Source organism: Pholcus phalangioides, unplaced genomic scaffold, assembly GCF_987345545.1.
Source record: "Pholcus phalangioides strain wild (caught in Gottingen) unplaced genomic scaffold, Ppha-v1.0 ptg000019l_1, whole genome shotgun sequence".
Lineage (NCBI taxonomy): Eukaryota > Metazoa > Arthropoda > Arachnida > Araneae > Pholcidae > Pholcus > Pholcus phalangioides.
The window spans coordinates 11,337,188-11,362,963 of record NW_028301612.1 but is presented as its reverse complement, the minus strand read 5'-3'; the positions used below and the strand labels follow the sequence as shown (position 1 = coordinate 11,362,963).

Here is a 25,776-nt window from a genome sequence, read left to right as displayed (position 1 = left end):
GCTGTTTACAGTAAGTTTGCGGTTAGTATGAGGATGATGAATACAGGCGAGACATATGCGAGAGTTATTTACATGGTATTTGCGGATAATATGCGGAACATATGCGACCTTCTGTACAAGCTATATACAAGAAATTATGCGGACAATCGGTGCGTTATATATAATGTGCGGACAATTCAAAATGACATGTTATGCGAAAGGTAATACATATATACATTGAGACTACTCTTGGGGGTATTTACATATCATGGGGCAGCATTTGCACGTGCGCTGTGTCGGACCAGTCTTCGCGCATGGTCGCTCGTGCGATCAGGCGAGGACGTTGCGGGTGTCAGGGTCCTCCCGGATGACTGCCGTACTCCGGATATAAATTCCACATAGATATCGCGTGATGCAGCAATCGTATCGCTGACGATCAACTTGCTCATGAGTCCCGCATATCTTCGGGAGCACAGCCGGGACACGATCCTATCGTTAAGTGGATCCCAGGAACCTAGGGCTCCCACCACAATGGTACCAAAGCGGACGTCCGGGTAGCGCTGCTTCAGGAGGTTGAGTAGCGGTCGATATTTCTCTTCCTTGGCACGTCTCGCTGTTGCAAAGGCCTCAGGGCCGTTTTCGAATGGCACCGTCACGTCGATGACCAGGATGGAGCCGTCTTTCTTGAGAATCAGGTCGGGCCGCAGAGTTGAACCCATCACTGGTCGGTTCTCGGCAAAGACTTCCCACCTTCCGCTGGCTGCCTTCTTTATCCTTTCCACGATGTTGTTGTGGCGCGCTGTGTATAGAGGACTATACATCATGCAATTATCCAGCACGTGTGGGAGGGTTTCATTTGGATAGTTGCACTTGCGGCAACGTTTGGCAGCTGGGTCATTCTCGTGTCGATAGCCGTTCAGCGGTACGAGACCCAACCTCGCACGGTGGATGAATCTCCAATCAGCGAAGCGAGTGAAGCTCCCCTCCCTGTGGAAGTGGGTCGATGCCTTTGAGCGTGAGAAGGTGCTGGATGTCTTCCCTTGGTGAGCCATTGCTGCCAAGTCCGCAGAGTGTTGCTTTCTGACAGCGCCTCTCAGGGTTCTGAAGACCATTCTCCTGTCGGAGATGGTGGTCTCTCCGCACTTGACAGCCACCTGATGGTCATCGGTGAGTTCCCACACCAGCTTGAGATGCTCGGAGGCCATCCGTGCCCTGGACCATACCGAAGATGTCGGGTGTGAGGTATGCCTCGCTGCCGACCTTGACAGATAAGCATTCAAGTCCGCTGTCGACGGGTTTGGCTTCCTGATGCACCTCGCCACGAATTCTGTCAGGTCTTCCCACGCCGTGGCCTGTACCACTGCGTCCTTTGATGTTAGAAGCTTCATGGCCGCATCGACGTGGCTGATGTCAGCGTCCACTGCCGCCTCGGGGACACCAAAGAGCCCGTCCCTCCTATCGCCATGAAGGTACGTGTTGGAGGCACGCTTTGGGACGTTGAGGGTGGCTTTGATCAGTGGTCTCAGCGCATTGTCGATCCGGCGCCATTCCCCTTTCTTCCTCTGGGCCGTACGTAGAGAGTACTGCAACGAGGGGTAGAAGAAGCTCTTGAGGGCATCCAGGCGTTGCCACGGTGCAAGGCTTGATGATAGCAGGTCCGTCCCGTACTGGATGCATTGCTCCAGCGAAGCGTCATCTGGGAGAAGCCGAAAGCCCACCGGCTTCCCAAGGAACCTCTTGTGACAGCCGTCCGTCACCACGGGAATGGGGGTGCCATCCACCTCGAAGGTAGTGCTTCTACAGCCAGCCGGTGAGTGCGAGAGGTGCATCGAGTAGCACTTCCGGGGGTTCATCTTCAAACCGAGGCTGGCAGACACCTCGCTCGCAGTGTTGATTTTTGTTTGAAGTGACACCGGGCTCTCGGCGAGGATCATCAGGTCGTCCGCATACGCCAAGATGTCGTGGCAGTCCTCACTTTGCTGGACGGCTCGCAGGACAGGGTCTACGCATATGTTAAACAGGAGCCCGCTCAGTGGGCACCCCTGTCGGACACCTTGGGTTACAGCGAGCTCCTCCGAGGATCCATCTTCTGTGTGGTACGTAGTGGTGGCCCCGTTGTAGAGGTCCTGGACGACCTGTAGGAACTTAGGACCCGCGCCAGCCCGCATGAGGGTGTGCGCTATAACCTCATGAGGGATTGACCCGAATGCGTTGGAGTAGTCCAGCGACATCAGGCATATGTCCTTTGAACTCCTCCTCGCTTTCTGGATGCGTTGTTCCAGCATGTAGTTATTTTCAAATGTCCCGTCGTACTGGAGGAAGCCTTTTTGAGCGGGTGACAGGATTCCGTGGTCGCTCAACCATGAGGTCAGGCGCTTGGAGAGGCAGCCAGCGTACAATTTGTAGATGGTCGGGGTCAGTGCAATCGGTCTCCAGTTACTGACCTGTGCTGGGTCCCCCCCTTTTGGCACGAGTATTGTTCTTGAGCACTTCCAGTCATCCGGGATTCTGCAGCACTTGAGGCACCCATTGAAGATCGCCGTTAGCGCCTTTGCCTCCGGGTCGACCCCCAGCCAGTGCTTGTATGTTATTCTGTCAGCACCAGGGGCAGAGTTCTCGGCGCGCTTCAGGCGGCTCAGCACTTCCGTCGTCGAGAGTGGGGCGACGTCCACTGGCTCAGGCGCGGGGTTCGGGTGGGTGACTCCCTCGAGCAAGGACGCGTCGAACCTTGATGTTGCCTGGAATTTTTCCACGACCTCCTCAATGGGAATGGCACACCTTTCGGACTCCGCCTCGGTTATGATCTTCACCGCGCGACGCCTATTCCTCCTGTAGAGGCGCTGAATGTCGCGGTGGTTTCTGGGATTAACCCCTCTCCTTCCATTCCCACCTGTGGGCGCTGGGAGCTTGACGAACTCCTGGGTGAATGTTGTCAACTCCCGTATGATGCCGAGAGGACCCGCGGCAGAGGTTCAGCAAGCTGAAAGCACTCCGCCCTGTTCCAAAAATAAGTTTAATATCTTGTCCCCATGTAGGAGACGTACCAGATATTAAGCTGATAAGAACAGATACTACACTTTGATCTTAGCCAAAAGGCCGAGAAGCGATAACGGGATAGACGCGAATTAAAATTTGATCACAATTAACTATAATTAATGTCCTGGCTGGGGTCTGTTTTAATAGCGTCGGAAGACTCGATCGTATTTTGAAGACGAGACGACTTCTTGTCGACCAGATGTTGCTTTCAGGTGCGACGTATCCTGGGCTCCCGGGGCGCCGTTCCGTCCGGGTTGCACGTTCGACCGCTAGATGTCGACGCGAGACCAATATCTACTTGCATTCTCGATCTAGAAGGGGGGGGGGCACCCAGGAACGGGAGAGACGTCGAGGGGACCCGCGGCAGCATTTCGGAAGCGCACAGCACAACGAGGAAACGACCGGCGTGGACCCGTCCTCACAAGGACGTGGCATCCACGTCGTCTCCTTAATAAAAAAAAAAGTCCCAGGGTCGTGCGCCGGGCCTTAATTTTCCGTCGACCGCTTTCAAATCGGTCTATTTCGCCCCGGTAATGTATGATTATTGCGAAATTATGAATAAAACACAGAGTCTACTTGATTTCATGAGGATGGGCCCAACTCGAAGGTAGTGCAATATCGAGAGGACCCGCGGCAGAGGTTCAGCAAGCTGAAAGCACTCCGCCCTGTTCCAAAAATAAGTTTAATATCTTGTCCCCATGTAGGAGACGTACCAGATATTAAGCTGATAAGAACAGATACTACACTTTGATCTTAGCCAAAAGGCCGAGAAGCGATAACGGGATAGACGCGAATTAAAATTTGATCACAATTAACTATAATTAATGTCCTGGCTGGGGTCTGTTTTAATAGCGTCGGAAGACTCGATCGTATTTTGAAGACGAGACGACTTCTTGTCGACCAGATGTTGCTTTCAGGTGCGACGTATCCTGGGCTCCCGGGGCGCCGTTCCGTCCGGGTTGCACGTTCGACCGCTAGATGTCGACGCGAGACCAATATCTACTTGCATTCTCGATCTAGAAGGGGGGGGGGGCACCCAGGAACGGGAGAGACGTCGAGGGGACCCGCGGCAGCATTTCGGAAGCGCACAGCACAACGAGGAAACGACCGGCGTGGACCCGTCCTCACAAGGACGTGCCATCCACGTCGTCTCCTTAATAAAAAACTAAGTCCCAGGGGTCGTGTGCCGGGCCTTAATTTCCCGTCGACCGCTTTCAAATTTGTCGTTTTCGCCCCGACAAAGAGTGATTATTGCGAAATTATGAATAAAACACAGAGTCTACTTGATTTCATGAGGATGGGCCCAACTCGAAGGTAGTGCAATATCGAGAGGACCCGCGGCAGAGGTTCAGCAAGCTGAAAGCACTCCGCCCTGTTCCAAAAATAAGTTTAATATCTTGTCCCCATGTAGGAGACGTACCAGATATTAAGCTGATAAGAACAGATTATAAAAAGCTTTTATTCATGTTTGAAAGGTTTCTTTCCATGGCCCGATATGGGACTTACTTTCATCCTTTACAAGGGGATTAGTATACCCATTAGTTGGTTGAGCAGTATGAGTATGTTACAAGCAGTTACGGATTATTCTGCGGTTACAAGCGTGTTACAGTACGCTGTTTACAGTAAGTTTGCGGTTAGTATGAGGATGATGAATACAGGCGAGACATATGCGAGAGTTATTTACATGGTATTTGCGGATAATATGCGGAACATATGCGACCTTCTGTACAAGCTATATACAAGAAATTATGCGGACAATCGGTGCGTTATATATAATGTGCGGACAATTCAAAATGACATGTTATGCGAAAGGTAATACATATATACATTGAGACTACTCTTGGGGGTATTTACATATCATGGGGCAGCATTTGCACGTGCGCTGTGTCGGACCAGTCTTCGCGCATGGTCGCTCGTGCGATCAGGCGAGGACGTTGCGGGTGTCAGGGTCCTCCCGGATGACTGCCGTACTCCGGATATAAATTCCACATAGATATCGCGTGATGCAGCAATCGTATCGCTGACGATCAACTTGCTCATGAGTCCCGCATATCTTCGGGAGCACAGCCGGGACACGATCCTATCGTTAAGTGGATCCCAGGAACCTAGGGCTCCCACCACAATGGTACCAAAGCGGACGTCCGGGTAGCGCTGCTTCAGGAGGTTGAGTAGCGGTCGATATTTCTCTTCCTTGGCACGTCTCGCTGTTGCAAAGGCCTCAGGGCCGTTTTCGAATGGCACCGTCACGTCGATGACCAGGATGGAGCCGTCTTTCTTGAGAATCAGGTCGGGCCGCAGAGTTGAACCCATCACTGGTCGGTTCTCGGCAAAGACTTCCCACCTTCCGCTGGCTGCCTTCTTTATCCTTTCCACGATGTTGTTGTGGCGCGCTGTGTATAGAGGACTATACATCATGCAATTATCCAGCACGTGTGGGAGGGTTTCATTTGGATAGTTGCACTTGCGGCAACGTTTGGCAGCTGGGTCATTCTCGTGTCGATAGCCGTTCAGCGGTACGAGACCCAACCTCGCACGGTGGATGAATCTCCAATCAGCGAAGCGAGTGAAGCTCCCCTCCCTGTGGAAGTGGGTCGATGCCTTTGAGCGTGAGAAGGTGCTGGATGTCTTCCCTTGGTGAGCCATTGCTGCCAAGTCCGCAGAGTGTTGCTTTCTGACAGCGCCTCTCAGGGTTCTGAAGACCATTCTCCTGTCGGAGATGGTGGTCTCTCCGCACTTGACAGCCACCTGATGGTCATCGGTGAGTTCCCACACCAGCTTGAGATGCTCGGAGGCCATCCGTGCCCTGGACCATACCGAAGATGTCGGGTGTGAGGTATGCCTCGCTGCCGACCTTGACAGATAAGCATTCAAGTCCGCTGTCGACGGGTTTGGCTTCCTGATGCACCTCGCCACGAATTCTGTCAGGTCTTCCCACGCCGTGGCCTGTACCACTGCGTCCTTTGATGTTAGAAGCTTCATGGCCGCATCGACGTGGCTGATGTCAGCGTCCACTGCCGCCTCGGGGACACCAAAGAGCCCGTCCCTCCTATCGCCATGAAGGTACGTGTTGGAGGCACGCTTTGGGACGTTGAGGGTGGCTTTGATCAGTGGTCTCAGCGCATTGTCGATCCGGCGCCATTCCCCTTTCTTCCTCTGGGCCGTACGTAGAGAGTACTGCAACGAGGGGTAGAAGAAGCTCTTGAGGGCATCCAGGCGTTGCCACGGTGCAAGGCTTGATGATAGCAGGTCCGTCCCGTACTGGATGCATTGCTCCAGCGAAGCGTCATCTGGGAGAAGCCGAAAGCCCACCGGCTTCCCAAGGAACCTCTTGTGACAGCCGTCCGTCACCACGGGAATGGGGGTGCCATCCACCTCGAAGGTAGTGCTTCTACAGCCAGCCGGTGAGTGCGAGAGGTGCATCGAGTAGCACTTCCGGGGGTTCATCTTCAAACCGAGGCTGGCAGACACCTCGCTCGCAGTGTTGATTTTTGTTTGAAGTGACACCGGGCTCTCGGCGAGGATCATCAGGTCGTCCGCATACGCCAAGATGTCGTGGCAGTCCTCACTTTGCTGGACGGCTCGCAGGACAGGGTCTACGCATATGTTAAACAGGAGCCCGCTCAGTGGGCACCCCTGTCGGACACCTTGGGTTACAGCGAGCTCCTCCGAGGATCCATCTTCTGTGTGGTACGTAGTGGTGGCCCCGTTGTAGAGGTCCTGGACGACCTGTAGGAACTTAGGACCCGCGCCAGCCCGCATGAGGGTGTGCGCTATAACCTCATGAGGGATTGACCCGAATGCGTTGGAGTAGTCCAGCGACATCAGGCATATGTCCTTTGAACTCCTCCTCGCTTTCTGGATGCGTTGTTCCAGCATGTAGTTATTTTCAAATGTCCCGTCGTACTGGAGGAAGCCTTTTTGAGCGGGTGACAGGATTCCGTGGTCGCTCAACCATGAGGTCAGGCGCTTGGAGAGGCAGCCAGCGTACAATTTGTAGATGGTCGGGGTCAGTGCAATCGGTCTCCAGTTACTGACCTGTGCTGGGTCCCCCCCTTTTGGCACGAGTATTGTTCTTGAGCACTTCCAGTCATCCGGGATTCTGCAGCACTTGAGGCACCCATTGAAGATCGCCGTTAGCGCCTTTGCCTCCGGGTCGACCCCCAGCCAGTGCTTGTATGTTATTCTGTCAGCACCAGGGGCAGAGTTCTCGGCGCGCTTCAGGCGGCTCAGCACTTCCGTCGTCGAGAGTGGGGCGACGTCCACTGGCTCAGGCGCGGGGTTCGGGTGGGTGACTCCCTCGAGCAAGGACGCGTCGAACCTTGATGTTGCCTGGAATTTTTCCACGACCTCCTCAATGGGAATGGCACACCTTTCGGACTCCGCCTCGGTTATGATCTTCACCGCGCGACGCCTATTCCTCCTGTAGAGGCGCTGAATGTCGCGGTGGTTTCTGGGATTAACCCCTCTCCTTCCATTCCCACCTGTGGGCGCTGGGAGCTTGACGAACTCCTGGGTGAATGTTGTCAACTCCCGTATGATGCCGAGAGGACCCGCGGCAGAGGTTCAGCAAGCTGAAAGCACTCCGCCCTGTTCCAAAAATAAGTTTAATATCTTGTCCCCATGTAGGAGACGTACCAGATATTAAGCTGATAAGAACAGATACTACACTTTGATCTTAGCCAAAAGGCCGAGAAGCGATAACGGGATAGACGCGAATTAAAATTTGATCACAATTAACTATAATTAATGTCCTGGCTGGGGTCTGTTTTAATAGCGTCGGAAGACTCGATCGTATTTTGAAGACGAGACGACTTCTTGTCGACCAGATGTTGCTTTCAGGTGCGACGTATCCTGGGCTCCCGGGGCGCCGTTCCGTCCGGGTTGCACGTTCGACCGCTAGATGTCGACGCGAGACCAATATCTACTTGCATTCTCGATCTAGAAGGGGGGGGGGGGGGCACCCAGGAACGGGAGAGACGTCGAGGGGACCCGCGGCAGCATTTCGGAAGCGCACAGCACAACGAGGAAACGACCGGCGTGGACCCGTCCTCACAAGGACGTGGCATCCACGTCGTCTCCTTAATAAAAAACTAAGTCCCAGGGTCGTGCGCCGGGCCTTAATTTTCCGTCGACCGCTTTCAAATCGGTCTATTTCGCCCCGGTAATGTATGATTATTGCGAAATTATGAATAAAACACAGAGTCTACTTGATTTCATGAGGATGGGCCCAACTCGAAGGTAGTGCAATATCGAGAGGACCCGCGGCAGAGGTTCAGCAAGCTGAAAGCACTCCGCCCTGTTCCAAAAATAAGTTTAATATCTTGTCCCCATGTAGGAGACGTACCAGATATTAAGCTGATAAGAACAGATACTACACTTTGATCTTAGCCAAAAGGCCGAGAAGCGATAACGGGATAGACGCGAATTAAAATTTGATCACAATTAACTATAATTAATGTCCTGGCTGGGGTCTGTTTTAATAGCGTCGGAAGACTCGATCGTATTTTGAAGACGAGACGACTTCTTGTCGACCAGATGTTGCTTTCAGGTGCGACGTATCCTGGGCTCCCGGGGCGCCGTTCCGTCCGGGTTGCACGTTCGACCGCTAGATGTCGACGCGAGACCAATATCTACTTGCATTCTCGATCTAGAAGGGGGGGGGGGGCACCCAGGAACGGGAGAGACGTCGAGGGGACCCGCGGCAGCATTTCGGAAGCGCACAGCACAACGAGGAAACGACCGGCGTGGACCCGTCCTCACAAGGACGTGGCATCCACGTCGTCTCCTTAATAAAAAACTAAGTCCCAGGGTCGTGCGCCGGGCCTTAATTTTCCGTCGACCGCTTTCAAATCGGTCTATTTCGCCCCGGTAATGTATGATTATTGCGAAATTATGAATAAAACACAGAGTCTACTTGATTTCATGAGGATGGGCCCAACTCGAAGGTAGTGCAATATCGAGAGGACCCGCGGCAGAGGTTCAGCAAGCTGAAAGCACTCCGCCCTGTTCCAAAAATAAGTTTAATATCTTGTCCCCATGTAGGAGACGTACCAGATATTAAGCTGATAAGAACAGATACTACACTTTGATCTTAGCCAAAAGGCCGAGAAGCGATAACGGGATAGACGCGAATTAAAATTTGATCACAATTAACTATAATTAATGTCCTGGCTGGGGTCTGTTTTAATAGCGTCGGAAGACTCGATCGTATTTTGAAGACGAGACGACTTCTTGTCGACCAGATGTTGCTTTCAGGTGCGACGTATCCTGGGCTCCCGGGGCGCCGTTCCGTCCGGGTTGCACGTTCGACCGCTAGATGTCGACGCGAGACCAATATCTACTTGCATTCTCGATCTAGAAGGGGGGGGGGGGCACCCAGGAACGGGAGAGACGTCGAGGGGACCCGCGGCAGCATTTCGGAAGCGCACAGCACAACGAGGAAACGACCGGCGTGGACCCGTCCTCACAAGGACGTGGCATCCACGTCGTCTCCTTAATAAAAAACTAAGTCCCAGGGTCGTGCGCCGGGCCTTAATTTTCCGTCGACCGCTTTCAAATCGGTCTATTTCGCCCCGGTAATGTATGATTATTGCGAAATTATGAATAAAACACAGAGTCTACTTGATTTCATGAGGATGGGCCCAACTCGAAGGTAGTGCAATATCGAGAGGACCCGCGGCAGAGGTTCAGCAAGCTGAAAGCACTCCGCCCTGTTCCAAAAATAAGTTTAATATCTTGTCCCCATGTAGGAGACGTACCAGATATTAAGCTGATAAGAACAGATACTACACTTTGATCTTAGCCAAAAGGCCGAGAAGCGATAACGGGATAGACGCGAATTAAAATTTGATCACAATTAACTATAATTAATGTCCTGGCTGGGGTCTGTTTTAATAGCGTCGGAAGACTCGATCGTATTTTGAAGACGAGACGACTTCTTGTCGACCAGATGTTGCTTTCAGGTGCGACGTATCCTGGGCTCCCGGGGCGCCGTTCCGTCCGGGTTGCACGTTCGACCGCTAGATGTCGACGCGAGACCAATATCTACTTGCATTCTCGATCTAGAAGGGGGGGGGGGCACCCAGGAACGGGAGAGACGTCGAGGGGACCCGCGGCAGCATTTCGGAAGCGCACAGCACAACGAGGAAACGACCGGCGTGGACCCGTCCTCACAAGGACGTGGCATCCACGTCGTCTCCTTAATAAAAAACTAAGTCCCAGGGTCGTGCGCCGGGCCTTAATTTTCCGTCGACCGCTTTCAAATCGGTCTATTTCGCCCCGGTAATGTATGATTATTGCGAAATTATGAATAAAACACAGAGTCTACTTGATTTCATGAGGATGGGCCCAACTCGAAGGTAGTGCAATATCGAGAGGACCCGCGGCAGAGGTTCAGCAAGCTGAAAGCACTCCGCCCTGTTCCAAAAATAAGTTTAATATGTCCCCATGTAGGAGACGTACCAGATATTAAGCTGATAAGAACAGATACTACACTTTGATCTTAGCCAAAAGGCCGAGAAGCGATAACGGGATAGACGCGAATTAAAATTTGATCACAATTAACTATAATTAATGTCCTGGCTGGGGTCTGTTTTAATAGCGTCGGAAGACTCGATCGTATTTTGAAGACGAGACGACTTCTTGTCGACCAGATGTTGCTTTCAGGTGCGACGTATCCTGGGCTCCCGGGGCGCCGTTCCGTCCGGGTTGCACGTTCGACCGCTAGATGTCGACGCGAGACCAATATCTACTTGCATTCTCGATCTAGAAGGGGGGGGGGGCACCCAGGAACGGGAGAGACGTCGAGGGGACCCGCGGCAGCATTTCGGAAGCGCACAGCACAACGAGGAAACGACCGGCGTGGACCCGTCCTCACAAGGACGTGCCATCCACGTCGTCTCCTTAATAAAAAACTAAGTCCCAGGGGTCGTGTGCCGGGCCTTAATTTCCCGTCGACCGCTTTCAAATTTGTCGTTTTCGCCCCGACAAAGAGTGATTATTGCGAAATTATGAATAAAACACAGAGTCTACTTGATTTCATGAGGATGGGCCCAACTCGAAGGTAGTGCAATATCGAGAGGACCCGCGGCAGAGGTTCAGCAAGCTGAAAGCACTCCGCCCTGTTCCAAAAATAAGTTTAATATCTTGTCCCCATGTAGGAGACGTACCAGATATTAAGCTGATAAGAACAGATTATAAAAAGCTTTTATTCATGTTTGAAAGGTTTCTTTCCATGGCCCGATATGGGACTTACTTTCATCCTTTACAAGGGGATTAGTATACCCATTAGTTGGTTGAGCAGTATGAGTATGTTACAAGCAGTTACGGATTATTCTGCGGTTACAAGCGTGTTACAGTACGCTGTTTACAGTAAGTTTGCGGTTAGTATGAGGATGATGAATACAGGCGAGACATATGCGAGAGTTATTTACATGGTATTTGCGGATAATATGCGGAACATATGCGACCTTCTGTACAAGCTATATACAAGAAATTATGCGGACAATCGGTGCGTTATATATAATGTGCGGACAATTCAAAATGACATGTTATGCGAAAGGTAATACATATATACATTGAGACTACTCTTGGGGGTATTTACATATCATGGGGCAGCATTTGCACGTGCGCTGTGTCGGACCAGTCTTCGCGCATGGTCGCTCGTGCGATCAGGCGAGGACGTTGCGGGTGTCAGGGTCCTCCCGGATGACTGCCGTACTCCGGATATAAATTCCACATAGATATCGCGTGATGCAGCAATCGTATCGCTGACGATCAACTTGCTCATGAGTCCCGCATATCTTCGGGAGCACAGCCGGGACACGATCCTATCGTTAAGTGGATCCCAGGAACCTAGGGCTCCCACCACAATGGTACCAAAGCGGACGTCCGGGTAGCGCTGCTTCAGGAGGTTGAGTAGCGGTCGATATTTCTCTTCCTTGGCACGTCTCGCTGTTGCAAAGGCCTCAGGGCCGTTTTCGAATGGCACCGTCACGTCGATGACCAGGATGGAGCCGTCTTTCTTGAGAATCAGGTCGGGCCGCAGAGTTGAACCCATCACTGGTCGGTTCTCGGCAAAGACTTCCCACCTTCCGCTGGCTGCCTTCTTTATCCTTTCCACGATGTTGTTGTGGCGCGCTGTGTATAGAGGACTATACATCATGCAATTATCCAGCACGTGTGGGAGGGTTTCATTTGGATAGTTGCACTTGCGGCAACGTTTGGCAGCTGGGTCATTCTCGTGTCGATAGCCGTTCAGCGGTACGAGACCCAACCTCGCACGGTGGATGAATCTCCAATCAGCGAAGCGAGTGAAGCTCCCCTCCCTGTGGAAGTGGGTCGATGCCTTTGAGCGTGAGAAGGTGCTGGATGTCTTCCCTTGGTGAGCCATTGCTGCCAAGTCCGCAGAGTGTTGCTTTCTGACAGCGCCTCTCAGGGTTCTGAAGACCATTCTCCTGTCGGAGATGGTGGTCTCTCCGCACTTGACAGCCACCTGATGGTCATCGGTGAGTTCCCACACCAGCTTGAGATGCTCGGAGGCCATCCGTGCCCTGGACCATACCGAAGATGTCGGGTGTGAGGTATGCCTCGCTGCCGACCTTGACAGATAAGCATTCAAGTCCGCTGTCGACGGGTTTGGCTTCCTGATGCACCTCGCCACGAATTCTGTCAGGTCTTCCCACGCCGTGGCCTGTACCACTGCGTCCTTTGATGTTAGAAGCTTCATGGCCGCATCGACGTGGCTGATGTCAGCGTCCACTGCCGCCTCGGGGACACCAAAGAGCCCGTCCCTCCTATCGCCATGAAGGTACGTGTTGGAGGCACGCTTTGGGACGTTGAGGGTGGCTTTGATCAGTGGTCTCAGCGCATTGTCGATCCGGCGCCATTCCCCTTTCTTCCTCTGGGCCGTACGTAGAGAGTACTGCAACGAGGGGTAGAAGAAGCTCTTGAGGGCATCCAGGCGTTGCCACGGTGCAAGGCTTGATGATAGCAGGTCCGTCCCGTACTGGATGCATTGCTCCAGCGAAGCGTCATCTGGGAGAAGCCGAAAGCCCACCGGCTTCCCAAGGAACCTCTTGTGACAGCCGTCCGTCACCACGGGAATGGGGGTGCCATCCACCTCGAAGGTAGTGCTTCTACAGCCAGCCGGTGAGTGCGAGAGGTGCATCGAGTAGCACTTCCGGGGGTTCATCTTCAAACCGAGGCTGGCAGACACCTCGCTCGCAGTGTTGATTTTTGTTTGAAGTGACACCGGGCTCTCGGCGAGGATCATCAGGTCGTCCGCATACGCCAAGATGTCGTGGCAGTCCTCACTTTGCTGGACGGCTCGCAGGACAGGGTCTACGCATATGTTAAACAGGAGCCCGCTCAGTGGGCACCCCTGTCGGACACCTTGGGTTACAGCGAGCTCCTCCGAGGATCCATCTTCTGTGTGGTACGTAGTGGTGGCCCCGTTGTAGAGGTCCTGGACGACCTGTAGGAACTTAGGACCCGCGCCAGCCCGCATGAGGGTGTGCGCTATAACCTCATGAGGGATTGACCCGAATGCGTTGGAGTAGTCCAGCGACATCAGGCATATGTCCTTTGAACTCCTCCTCGCTTTCTGGATGCGTTGTTCCAGCATGTAGTTATTTTCAAATGTCCCGTCGTACTGGAGGAAGCCTTTTTGAGCGGGTGACAGGATTCCGTGGTCGCTCAACCATGAGGTCAGGCGCTTGGAGAGGCAGCCAGCGTACAATTTGTAGATGGTCGGGGTCAGTGCAATCGGTCTCCAGTTACTGACCTGTGCTGGGTCCCCCCCTTTTGGCACGAGTATTGTTCTTGAGCACTTCCAGTCATCCGGGATTCTGCAGCACTTGAGGCACCCATTGAAGATCGCCGTTAGCGCCTTTGCCTCCGGGTCGACCCCCAGCCAGTGCTTGTATGTTATTCTGTCAGCACCAGGGGCAGAGTTCTCGGCGCGCTTCAGGCGGCTCAGCACTTCCGTCGTCGAGAGTGGGGCGACGTCCACTGGCTCAGGCGCGGGGTTCGGGTGGGTGACTCCCTCGAGCAAGGACGCGTCGAACCTTGATGTTGCCTGGAATTTTTCCACGACCTCCTCAATGGGAATGGCACACCTTTCGGACTCCGCCTCGGTTATGATCTTCACCGCGCGACGCCTATTCCTCCTGTAGAGGCGCTGAATGTCGCGGTGGTTTCTGGGATTAACCCCTCTCCTTCCATTCCCACCTGTGGGCGCTGGGAGCTTGACGAACTCCTGGGTGAATGTTGTCAACTCCCGTATGATGCCGAGAGGACCCGCGGCAGAGGTTCAGCAAGCTGAAAGCACTCCGCCCTGTTCCAAAAATAAGTTTAATATCTTGTCCCCATGTAGGAGACGTACCAGATATTAAGCTGATAAGAACAGATACTACACTTTGATCTTAGCCAAAAGGCCGAGAAGCGATAACGGGATAGACGCGAATTAAAATTTGATCACAATTAACTATAATTAATGTCCTGGCTGGGGTCTGTTTTAATAGCGTCGGAAGACTCGATCGTATTTTGAAGACGAGACGACTTCTTGTCGACCAGATGTTGCTTTCAGGTGCGACGTATCCTGGGCTCCCGGGGCGCCGTTCCGTCCGGGTTGCACGTTCGACCGCTAGATGTCGACGCGAGACCAATATCTACTTGCATTCTCGATCTAGAAGGGGGGGGGGGGCACCCAGGAACGGGAGAGACGTCGAGGGGACCCGCGGCAGCATTTCGGAAGCGCACAGCACAACGAGGAAACGACCGGCGTGGACCCGTCCTCACAAGGACGTGGCATCCACGTCGTCTCCTTAATAAAAAACTAAGTCCCAGGGTCGTGCGCCGGGCCTTAATTTTCCGTCGACCGCTTTCAAATCGGTCTATTTCGCCCCGGTAATGTATGATTATTGCGAAATTATGAATAAAACACAGAGTCTACTTGATTTCATGAGGATGGGCCCAACTCGAAGGTAGTGCAATATCGAGAGGACCCGCGGCAGAGGTTCAGCAAGCTGAAAGCACTCCGCCCTGTTCCAAAAATAAGTTTAATATCTTGTCCCCATGTAGGAGACGTACCAGATATTAAGCTGATAAGAACAGATACTACACTTTGATCTTAGCCAAAAGGCCGAGAAGCGATAACGGGATAGACGCGAATTAAAATTTGATCACAATTAACTATAATTAATGTCCTGGCTGGGGTCTGTTTTAATAGCGTCGGAAGACTCGATCGTATTTTGAAGACGAGACGACTTCTTGTCGACCAGATGTTGCTTTCAGGTGCGACGTATCCTGGGCTCCCGGGGCGCCGTTCCGTCCGGGTTGCACGTTCGACCGCTAGATGTCGACGCGAGACCAATATCTACTTGCATTCTCGATCTAGAAGGGGGGGGGGGGCACCCAGGAACGGGAGAGACGTCGAGGGGACCCGCGGCAGCATTTCGGAAGCGCACAGCACAACGAGGAAACGACCGGCGTGGACCCGTCCTCACAAGGACGTGGCATCCACGTCGTCTCCTTAATAAAAAAAAAAGTCCCAGGGTCGTGCGCCGGGCCTTAATTTTCCGTCGACCGCTTTCAAATCGGTCTATTTCGCCCCGGTAATGTATGATTATTGCGAAATTATGAATAAAACACAGAGTCTACTTGATTTCATGAGGATGGGCCCAACTCGAAGGTAGTGCAATATCGAGAGGACCCGCGGCAGAGGTTCAGCAAGCTGAAAGCACTCCGCCCTGTTCCAAAAATAAGTTTAATATCTTGTCCCCATGTAGGAGACGTACCAGATATTAAGCTGATAAGAACAGATACTACACTTTGATCTTAGCCAAAAGGCCGAGAAGCGATAACGGGATAGACGCGAATTAAAATTTGATCACAATTAACTATAATTAATGTCCTGGCTGGGGTCTGTTTTAATAGCGTCGGAAGACTCGATCGTATTTTGAAGACGAGACGACTTCTTGTCGACCAGATGTTGCTTTCAGGTGCGACGTATCCTGGGCTCCCGGGGCGCCGTTCCGTCCGGGTTGCACGTTCGACCGCTAGATGTCGACGCGAGACCAATATCTACTTGCATTCTCGATCTAGAAGGGGGGGGGGGGCACCCAGGAACGGGAGAGACGTCGAGGGGACCCGCGGCAGCATTTCGGAAGCGCACAGCACAACGAGGAAACGACCGGCGTGGACCCGTCCTCACAAGGACGTGGCATCCACGTCGTCTCCTTAATAAAAAAAAAAGTCCCAGGGTCGTGCGCCGGGCCTTAATTTTCCGTCGACCGCTTTCAAATCGGTCTATTTCGCCCCGGTAATGTATGATTATTGCGAAATTATGAATAAAACACAGAGTCTACTTGATTTCATGAGGATGGGCCCAACTCGAAGGTAGTGCAATATCGAGAGGACCCGCGGCAGAGGTTCAGCAAGCTGAAAGCACTCCGCCCTGTTCCAAAAATAAGTTTAATATCTTGTCCCCATGTAGGAGACGTACCAGATATTAAGCTGATAAGAACAGATACTACACTTTGATCTTAGCCAAAAGGCCGAGAAGCGATAACGGGATAGACGCGAATTAAAATTTGATCACAATTAACTATAATTAATGTCCTGGCTGGGGTCTGTTTTAATAGCGTCGGAAGACTCGATCGTATTTTGAAGACGAGACGACTTCTTGTCGACCAGATGTTGCTTTCAGGTGCGACGTATCCTGGGCTCCCGGGGCGCCGTTCCGTTCGGGTTGCACGTTCGACCGCTAGATGTCGACGCGAGAGACCAATATCTACTTGCATTCTCGATAGAGAAGGGGGGGGCGGCACCCAGTAACGGGAGAAACGTCGAGAGGACCCGCGGCAGCATTTCGGAAGCGCACAGCACAACGAGGAAACGACCGGCGTGGACCCGTCCTCACAAGGACGTGCCATCCACGTCGTCTCCTTAATAAAAAACTAAGTCCCAGGGGTCGTGTGCCGGGCCTTAATTTCCCGTCGACCGCTTTCAAATTTGTCGTTTTCGCCCCGACAAAGAGTGATTATTGCGAAATTATGAATAAAACACAGAGTCTACTTGATTTCATGAGGATGGGCCCAACTCGAAGGTAGTGCAATATCGAGAGGACCCGCGGCAGAGGTTCAGCAAGCTGAAAGCACTCCGCCCTGTTCCAAAAATAAGTTTAATATCTTGTCCCCATGTAGGAGACGTACCAGATATTAAGCTGATAAGAACAGATTATAAAAAGCTTTTATTCATGTTTGAAAGGTTTCTTTCCATGGCCCGATATGGGACTTACTTTCATCCTTTACAAGGGGATTAGTATACCCATTAGTTGGTTGAGCAGTATGAGTATGTTACAAGCAGTTACGGATTATTCTGCGGTTACAAGCGTGTTACAGTACGCTGTTTACAGTAAGTTTGCGGTTAGTATGAGGATGATGAATACAGGCGAGACATATGCGAGAGTTATTTACATGGTATTTGCGGATAATATGCGGAACATATGCGACCTTCTGTACAAGCTATATACAAGAAATTATGCGGACAATCGGTGCGTTATATATAATGTGCGGACAATTCAAAATGACATGTTATGCGAAAGGTAATACATATATACATTGAGACTACTCTTGGGGGTATTTACATATCATGGGGCAGCATTTGCACGTGCGCTGTGTCGGACCAGTCTTCGCGCATGGTCGCTCGTGCGATCAGGCGAGGACGTTGCGGGTGTCAGGGTCCTCCCGGATGACTGCCGTACTCCGGATATAAATTCCACATAGATATCGCGTGATGCAGCAATCGTATCGCTGACGATCAACTTGCTCATGAGTCCCGCATATCTTCGGGAGCACAGCCGGGACACGATCCTATCGTTAAGTGGATCCCAGGAACCTAGGGCTCCCACCACAATGGTACCAAAGCGGACGTCCGGGTAGCGCTGCTTCAGGAGGTTGAGTAGCGGTCGATATTTCTCTTCCTTGGCACGTCTCGCTGTTGCAAAGGCCTCAGGGCCGTTTTCGAATGGCACCGTCACGTCGATGACCAGGATGGAGCCGTCTTTCTTGAGAATCAGGTCGGGCCGCAGAGTTGAACCCATCACTGGTCGGTTCTCGGCAAAGACTTCCCACCTTCCGCTGGCTGCCTTCTTTATCCTTTCCACGATGTTGTTGTGGCGCGCTGTGTATAGAGGACTATACATCATGCAATGATCCAGCACGTGTGGGAGGGTTTCATTTGGATAGTTGCACTTGCGGCAACGTTTGGCAGCTGGGTCATTCTCGTGTCGATAGCCGTTCAGCGGTACGAGACCCAACCTCGCACGGTGGATGAATCTCCAATCAGCGAAGCGAGTGAAGCTCCCCTCCCTGTGGAAGTGGGTCGATGCCTTTGAGCGTGAGAAGGTGCTGGATGTCTTCCCTTGGTGAGCCATTGCTGCCAAGTCCGCAGAGTGTTGCTTTCTGACAGCGCCTCTCAGGGTTCTGAAGACCATTCTCCTGTCGGAGATGGTGGTCTCTCCGCACTTGACAGCCACCTGATGGTCATCGGTGAGTTCCCACACCAGCTTGAGATGCTCGGAGGCCATCCGTGCCCTGGACCATACCGAAGATGTCGGGTGTGAGGTATGCCTCGCTGCCGACCTTGACAGATAAGCATTCAAGTCCGCTGTCGACGGGTTTGGCTTCCTGATGCACCTCGCCACGAATTCTGTCAGGTCTTCCCACGCCGTGGCCTGTACCACTGCGTCCTTTGATGTTAGAAGCTTCATGGCCGCATCGACGTGGCTGATGTCAGCGTCCACTGCCGCCTCGGGGACACCAAAGAGCCCGTCCCTCCTATCGCCATGAAGGTACGTGTTGGAGGCACGCTTTGGGACGTTGAGGGTGGCTTTGATCAGTGGTCTCAGCGCATTGTCGATCCGGCGCCATTCCCCTTTCTTCCTCTGGGCCGTACGTAGAGAGTACTGCAACGAGGGGTAGAAGAAGCTCTTGAGGGCATCCAGGCGTTGCCACGGTGCAAGGCTTGATGATAGCAGGTCCGTCCCGTACTGGATGCATTGCTCCAGCGAAGCGTCATCTGGGAGAAGCCGAAAGCCCACCGGCTTCCCAAGGAACCTCTTGTGACAGCCGTCCGTCACCACGGGAATGGGGGTGCCATCCACCTCGAAGGTAGTGCTTCTACAGCCAGCCGGTGAGTGCGAGAGGTGCATCGAGTAGCACTTCCGGGGGTTCATCTTCAAACCGAGGCTGGCAGACACCTCGCTCGCAGTGTTGATTTTTGTTTGAAGTGACACCGGGCTCTCGGCGAGGATCATCAGGTCGTCCGCATACGCCAAGATGTCGTGGCAGTCCTCACTTTGCTGGACGGCTCGCAGGACAGGGTCTACGCATATGTTAAACAGGAGCCCGCTCAGTGGGCACCCCTGTCGGACACCTTGGGTTACAGCGAGCTCCTCCGAGGATCCATCTTCTGTGTGGTACGTAGTGGTGGCCCCGTTGTAGAGGTCCTGGACGACCTGTAGGAACTTAGGACCCGCGCCAGCCCGCATGAGGGTGTGCGCTATAACCTCATGAGGGATTGACCCGAATGCGTTGGAGTAGTCCAGCGACATCAGGCATATGTCCTTTGAACTCCTCCTCGCTTTCTGGATGCGTTGTTCCAGCATGTAGTTATTTTCAAATGTCCCGTCGTACTGGAGGAAGCCTTTTTGAGCGGGTGACAGGATTCCGTGGTCGCTCAACCATGAGGTCAGGCGCTTGGAGAGGCAGCCAGCGTACAATTTGTAGATGGTCGGGGTCAGTGCAATCGGTCTCCAGTTACTGACCTGTGCTGGGTCCCCCCCTTTTGGCACGAGTATTGTTCTTGAGCACTTCCAGTCATCCGGGATTCTGCAGCACTTGAGGCACCCATTGAAGATCGCCGTTAGCGCCTTTGCCTCCGGGTCGACCCCCAGCCAGTGCTTGTATGTTATTCTGTCAGCACCAGGGGCAGAGTTCTCGGCGCGCTTCAGGCGGCTCAGCACTTCCGTCGTCGAGAGTGGGGCGACGTCCACTGGCTCAGGCGCGGGGTTCGGGTGGGTGACTCCCTCGAGCAAGGACGCGTCGAACCTTGATGTTGCCTGGAATTTTTCCACGACCTCCTCAATGGGAATGGCACACCTTTCGGACTCCGCCTCGGTTATGATCTTCACCGCGCGACGCCTATTCCTCCTGTAGAGGCGCTGAATGTCGCGGTGGTTTCTGGGATTAACCCCTCTCCTTCCATTCCCACCTGTGGGCGCTGGGAGCTTGACGAACTCCTGGGTGAATGTTGTCAACTCCCGTATGATGCCGCAGAAGGCGTCCCAGTTGCTCTCGTCGAGATCCGGCAGGCTTTCGCGGAGCCGGCGAGTGAACGGGGCTGACGGATCCTCATCATTCTGAGGGTCGCGGGGGACCTCGTCACCTGGATGGGCACCCTGCTCGTGGTTGTCATCCGGCACGTCGTGGGGTTCTAACTGCTGGGAGTCGGCTCCTGGCCCAGTCGGTTGGCTGGAATTCGGTGTCGGTGACCCCGATTCTCCGTTTGCTTGTGGCGGGTTCAGGATCTGTGCTTGCGGCGGGGGGAGTGGCACTCCTTGTTGATCCGCCTGACTTCGTGGTGGTGCTTGTCGTTGTTGCTGTCTGTGCCTGGATCGGGCGTGATTCCTCAGACCCCTCCCGCTGGGGAACGAGTCAGGGCAATCCGGGCACTGGTGCTTTGACGGCTGACTGTTGGGGAGGATGAGCTGGCCGCTGCGTAGGCATCTGTGGTTCTTCACCTGCTGACGCTTGATGGGGTTCCGGCAGTGGCCACACCAGAAGCTTGATGCCTCCATATCCAGGCTGTGGTCGGCGAGGAGGTGGCGCAGGAGGGACTGCTTCATTGTCGTCCATTGCTTGGCTCGGAACCTGGCTCTGCATCCTGCCTCCGGGCACTCCATCGGGCTGGCGACGGGGAAAACGAGGTGTAGCGTCAGGGCCTCCCTCTGACACGTTGCGGGCGTGGAGCCGGGGAATCGCGCACTCGTCGTGGGCGGTGGAGACGGCGATATCTGGTGTGTGTTGGCAGCAGGCGGGTTCCCTAGACCAGCCGGGGCGGGCAGCAGCGCGGCACGTGGGGCCGTTTGCGGACTGCACGCTGGCGTTGGCAGTAGTGGCGGTCTTGCTATCTGCGGCGGACCTGACCCCTCTGGTGCTCTGTCGTCACTCACAGGTTGCCCGGCAACCCCAGGAGGAGACTGCAGCGCCTGCACTCCGGACCCTACTTGGCTCTCAGCCGCTGGCATTACCGGCGGGGCTTGGGTCTCTGGCACTACCGTTCTCATATCTGGCGGCGTCGGCGAATCCGAATCCAGCTGGCTCTCCAGAACCGGGAGGTTACTCCTCGTTTGTAGTGCCTTCTTGGTCCTATGAGCGAGTGGCAGAGCGCTGGTCTGTGAGGGGGCAGAGGGTTCCGGTATCCGTGAAGGGCCCGCGAGTACCAGTTCCGGGTCATCCCTTCCGATCTTCTTCTTCTTCTTCTTCTTCTTCTTCTTCCGGCGAGCAGGTCTGTCCGTCTGCGTTGCAGCATCGCTGTGCGAGGAAGATGACGAGACGTCACTGGCCGGCGGAGGATCGTCGCACGAACTCGCTGTCGGCCCCCTCTCTACACCATCACACTCGCAAGCCATAGGGGGCAGAGGTATGGACGCTGCACTCGATTTTGAGGTGTCAGGTGACAGGGACAGGTCGCGCTCAAGGTCTGACGACGTTGGCAGGCGCTCCGGGGAAGACTTCGCCGCTTGGACTGGGCACTCTTCTACTCCAGTTGTTGCCGGCTGTAACTCCGACGCCCACCAGGCTGCTGGGGAGGACATGGGGTCCAGCCTGGTTGAGTCTTCCGCAGAGAAGTGCAAGGGGAACACGCTGTTGTTCGTGGCCCGTTCCCGTGTGGGCGCGTCTTCAGGGCCGGTCACCAGTGCCACAGGCTCGCATGCAGCTTCTTGACTAGGCGGCGCGATTGTAGTGGCGTCGATGAGCCAGTCGGTATCGGAGTCGATAACCAATCGCCCCGGCGACGATGAGTTCTGAGAGGTTTCGCCGTCGTTGTGGGTGTCTCTCACACTTGTGGCTGGTGAGGCATCAGAGTGGCTCACCGGAGATGCTGATGGTGACTGCTGCTTCTCGGGAGAAACGAAGAGAGCGTATGAGACCAGGAGGCGTTCCGAGTCCTCAGGGTCGAGTCCCTCTGTGATGACACGGCGGGCTGATCCTGGTGTCTGTAGGGTTCTTCCATTGCGCAGATTTCTCGGCATTGTGTCGTTAGGTGTTAGTCAGGTTAGTGGTTAGACTGTTAGGGGTTAACAATCAACGACTACCTACTTTGTGCGAACACTTCGATGACTGTATATCGGAACGATGCTAGAGCTGGCTGACTTGGCGCACCCTACACATGACCCACCTAGCGGCACATGCCCGTGACCAGGGCAGGGGGATAGAGACGGGCCTTAAGGACCCCATGAGACCCATTGGTGAGGACTGGAGAGCTTTATGAGACTCCGTTAGGGCTGCGGTACCTTTAAGAGGAACCTTGATACCAATGGGGGAGGACCTTTAGGAGGTCCTACCTAGCCCGGGGGGGGACGAGCCCTTAGGGGACTCTTAAAAACCCGGGGGGGAAAGATCCCACTAGTCCCCTTGGGAGCTCTACCTCTCGGGGGACAGGCCTCGCCAAACCCCGGAGCTAGTGGCAAAAGTTCACTACCTCCACACTTTGGCGGCGCCTGCCCGACGAGGGGAGCCCTGAAGAGGCCACGCGAAGTCCCAGGAGTGTGAGACCTTGAAGAGGCCTCCCGGTAACCGACCCAGAGGGAGGGGACCTTAAAGAGGTCCCGCGTGAACCAAACCCAGAGGGAAAGAGAACCTTTAGGAGGTCTCGCAAGAACCCAGGGAGAGTTGAGACCTTTAATAGGTCCCGCTAGACCAGGGGGTGGGACACTTTAAGAGGTCCCGAGAGAAAGAGGTTGAGGACCTTTAAGAGGCCTCGAGAAAGGGAGGGGAGGGAGGGAAACACGAGTGGGCATCATGCATAGACCCGAATTCATCAAGCGACCCCGAGAGGTCATCCTGACGAACCCGAGTTATGGATGTGGGGCAGCCCCGCGAGGGAAAGGTGTCAAGTCAGTCCGCCAGGCGTAGCCAAAGCTCCGAGGCTGACCCGAACACTGCCACACCACCGATTGGCTAACAGGCACTTCCGCTGACCGCACGCCCAAGGCCCAGCCATATAATGAGGCGAGGGTCCAAGGACGACGGCTAGGCTGAAATGCCTGAGATGTGACAGATGCCTTTCCCGGGATCACGACGAGGAGGAGACGAGGAAGAAGAGAGAGCAGGGGTGGTCACGAGTCATCAGCCGCCAACCAGGTCATGTTTCAGGCACGCCTTCGTCTCCCTTTAGCCGGACATCGCTGTGGAGCAGGAATCGGCTTGGCTTCGGATGCTAGAGGACCCGCGGCAGAACTTCGATGGGGCGTGGCACATCAGGTGTTGGCTGGAGCACTGTCGAACTTCGCTGTTAGGTACCTCTTCTCCTGGCAAGATCCTAGGCAATCACCACTACTACACTTTGATCTTAGCCAAAAGGCCGAGAAGCGATAACGGGATAGACGCGAATTAAAATTTGATCACAATTAACTATAATTAATGTCCTGGCTGGGGTCTGACGCGCGGCGTCGTTCGTAATTTGAAGACGAGACGACTCCTTGTCGACCAGATGTTGCTTTCAGGTGCGACGTATCCTGGGCGCCGTTCCGTTCGGGTTGCACGTTCGACCGCTAGATGTCGACGCGAGAGACCAATATCTACTTGCATTCTCGATAGAGAAGGGGGGGGCGGCACCCAGTAACGGGAGAAACGTCGAGAGGACCCGCGGCAGCATTTCGGAAGCGCACAGCACAACGAGGAAACGACCGGCGTGGACCCGTCCTCACAAGGACGTGCCATCCACGTCGTCTCCTTAATAAAAAACTAAGTCCCAGGGGTCGTGTGCCGGGCCTTAATTTCCCGTCGACCGCTTTCAAATTTGTCGTTTTCGCCCCGACAAAGAGTGATTATTGCGAAATTATGAATAAAACACAGAGTCTACTTGATTTCATGAGGATGGGCCCAACTCGAAGGTAGTGCAATATCGAGAGGACCCGCGGCAGAGGTTCAGCAAGCTGAAAGCACTCCGCCCTGTTCCAAAAATAAGTTTAATATCTTGTCCCCATGTAGGAGACGTACCAGATATTAAGCTGATAAGAACAGATTATAAAAAGCTTTTATTCATGTTTGAAAGGTTTCTTTCCATGGCCCGATATGGGACTTACTTTCATCCTTTACAAGGGGATTAGTATACCCATTAGTTGGTTGAGCAGTATGAGTATGTTACAAGCAGTTACGGATTATTCTGCGGTTACAAGCGTGTTACAGTACGCTGTTTACAGTAAGTTTGCGGTTAGTATGAGGATGATGAATACAGGCGAGACATATGCGAGAGTTATTTACATGGTATTTGCGGATAATATGCGGAACATATGCGACCTTCTGTACAAGCTATATACAAGAAATTATGCGGACAATCGGTGCGTTATATATAATGTGCGGACAATTCAAAATGACATGTTATGCGAAAGGTAATACATATATACATTGAGACTACTCTTGGGGGTATTTACATATCATGGGGCAGCATTTGCACGTGCGCTGTGTCGGACCAGTCTTCGCGCATGGTCGCTCGTGCGATCAGGCGAGGACGTTGCGGGTGTCAGGGTCCTCCCGGATGACTGCCGTACTCCGGATATAAATTCCACATAGATATCGCGTGATGCAGCAATCGTATCGCTGACGATCAACTTGCTCATGAGTCCCGCATATCTTCGGGAGCACAGCCGGGACACGATCCTATCGTTAAGTGGATCCCAGGAACCTAGGGCTCCCACCACAATGGTACCAAAGCGGACGTCCGGGTAGCGCTGCTTCAGGAGGTTGAGTAGCGGTCGATATTTCTCTTCCTTGGCACGTCTCGCTGTTGCAAAGGCCTCAGGGCCGTTTTCGAATGGCACCGTCACGTCGATGACCAGGATGGAGCCGTCTTTCTTGAGAATCAGGTCGGGCCGCAGAGTTGAACCCATCACTGGTCGGTTCTCGGCAAAGACTTCCCACCTTCCGCTGGCTGCCTTCTTTATCCTTTCCACGATGTTGTTGTGGCGCGCTGTGTATAGAGGACTATACATCATGCAATTATCCAGCACGTGTGGGAGGGTTTCATTTGGATAGTTGCACTTGCGGCAACGTTTGGCAGCTGGGTCATTCTCGTGTCGATAGCCGTTCAGCGGTACGAGACCCAACCTCGCACGGTGGATGAATCTCCAATCAGCGAAGCGAGTGAAGCTCCCCTCCCTGTGGAAGTGGGTCGATGCCTTTGAGCGTGAGAAGGTGCTGGATGTCTTCCCTTGGTGAGCCATTGCTGCCAAGTCCGCAGAGTGTTGCTTTCTGACAGCGCCTCTCAGGGTTCTGAAGACCATTCTCCTGTCGGAGATGGTGGTCTCTCCGCACTTGACAGCCACCTGATGGTCATCGGTGAGTTCCCACACCAGCTTGAGATGCTCGGAGGCCATCCGTGCCCTGGACCATACCGAAGATGTCGGGTGTGAGGTATGCCTCGCTGCCGACCTTGACAGATAAGCATTCAAGTCCGCTGTCGACGGGTTTGGCT

General features: G+C 53.7%; 15 non-coding genes across 15 annotated transcripts; all 15 read right to left on the bottom strand.

The window, feature by feature from the left end:
• Window positions 1-2,900: 2,900 nt before the first annotated feature.
• Window positions 2,901-3,087, bottom strand: LOC149071415 (U2 spliceosomal RNA). The gene has a single exon (XR_016194904.1). It is a non-coding gene; the product is annotated as a U2 spliceosomal RNA (small nuclear RNA).
• Window positions 3,088-3,600: 513 nt separating this feature from the next.
• On the bottom strand, window positions 3,601-3,792 carry LOC149071414 (U2 spliceosomal RNA). Its single transcript, XR_016194839.1, has one exon. It is a non-coding gene; the product is annotated as a U2 spliceosomal RNA (small nuclear RNA).
• Window positions 3,793-4,307: 515 nt separating this feature from the next.
• Window positions 4,308-4,494, bottom strand: LOC149071413 (U2 spliceosomal RNA). The gene has a single exon (XR_016194910.1). It is a non-coding gene; the product is annotated as a U2 spliceosomal RNA (small nuclear RNA).
• Window positions 4,495-7,527: 3,033 nt separating this feature from the next.
• Window positions 7,528-7,714, bottom strand: LOC149071412 (U2 spliceosomal RNA). Its single transcript, XR_016194903.1, has one exon. It is a non-coding gene; the product is annotated as a U2 spliceosomal RNA (small nuclear RNA).
• Window positions 7,715-8,231: 517 nt separating this feature from the next.
• On the bottom strand, window positions 8,232-8,423 carry LOC149071411 (U2 spliceosomal RNA). Its single transcript, XR_016194838.1, has one exon. It is a non-coding gene; the product is annotated as a U2 spliceosomal RNA (small nuclear RNA).
• A 515-nt stretch (window positions 8,424-8,938) lies between these two features.
• On the bottom strand, window positions 8,939-9,130 carry LOC149071410 (U2 spliceosomal RNA). The gene has a single exon (XR_016194837.1). It is a non-coding gene; the product is annotated as a U2 spliceosomal RNA (small nuclear RNA).
• A 515-nt stretch (window positions 9,131-9,645) lies between these two features.
• LOC149071409 (U2 spliceosomal RNA) lies at window positions 9,646-9,837 on the bottom strand. The gene has a single exon (XR_016194835.1). It is a non-coding gene; the product is annotated as a U2 spliceosomal RNA (small nuclear RNA).
• A 514-nt stretch (window positions 9,838-10,351) lies between these two features.
• LOC149071408 (U2 spliceosomal RNA) lies at window positions 10,352-10,540 on the bottom strand. Its single transcript, XR_016194898.1, has one exon. It is a non-coding gene; the product is annotated as a U2 spliceosomal RNA (small nuclear RNA).
• A 515-nt stretch (window positions 10,541-11,055) lies between these two features.
• Window positions 11,056-11,242, bottom strand: LOC149071407 (U2 spliceosomal RNA). Its single transcript, XR_016194909.1, has one exon. It is a non-coding gene; the product is annotated as a U2 spliceosomal RNA (small nuclear RNA).
• A 3,033-nt stretch (window positions 11,243-14,275) lies between these two features.
• On the bottom strand, window positions 14,276-14,462 carry LOC149071406 (U2 spliceosomal RNA). The gene has a single exon (XR_016194901.1). It is a non-coding gene; the product is annotated as a U2 spliceosomal RNA (small nuclear RNA).
• Window positions 14,463-14,977: 515 nt separating this feature from the next.
• LOC149071405 (U2 spliceosomal RNA) lies at window positions 14,978-15,169 on the bottom strand. The gene has a single exon (XR_016194834.1). It is a non-coding gene; the product is annotated as a U2 spliceosomal RNA (small nuclear RNA).
• A 515-nt stretch (window positions 15,170-15,684) lies between these two features.
• On the bottom strand, window positions 15,685-15,876 carry LOC149071404 (U2 spliceosomal RNA). The gene has a single exon (XR_016194833.1). It is a non-coding gene; the product is annotated as a U2 spliceosomal RNA (small nuclear RNA).
• A 515-nt stretch (window positions 15,877-16,391) lies between these two features.
• LOC149071403 (U2 spliceosomal RNA) lies at window positions 16,392-16,583 on the bottom strand. The gene has a single exon (XR_016194832.1). It is a non-coding gene; the product is annotated as a U2 spliceosomal RNA (small nuclear RNA).
• Window positions 16,584-17,100: 517 nt separating this feature from the next.
• LOC149071402 (U2 spliceosomal RNA) lies at window positions 17,101-17,287 on the bottom strand. Its single transcript, XR_016194908.1, has one exon. It is a non-coding gene; the product is annotated as a U2 spliceosomal RNA (small nuclear RNA).
• Window positions 17,288-24,174: 6,887 nt separating this feature from the next.
• Window positions 24,175-24,361, bottom strand: LOC149071401 (U2 spliceosomal RNA). The gene has a single exon (XR_016194907.1). It is a non-coding gene; the product is annotated as a U2 spliceosomal RNA (small nuclear RNA).
• Between the last annotated feature and the right edge of the window lie 1,415 nt (window positions 24,362-25,776).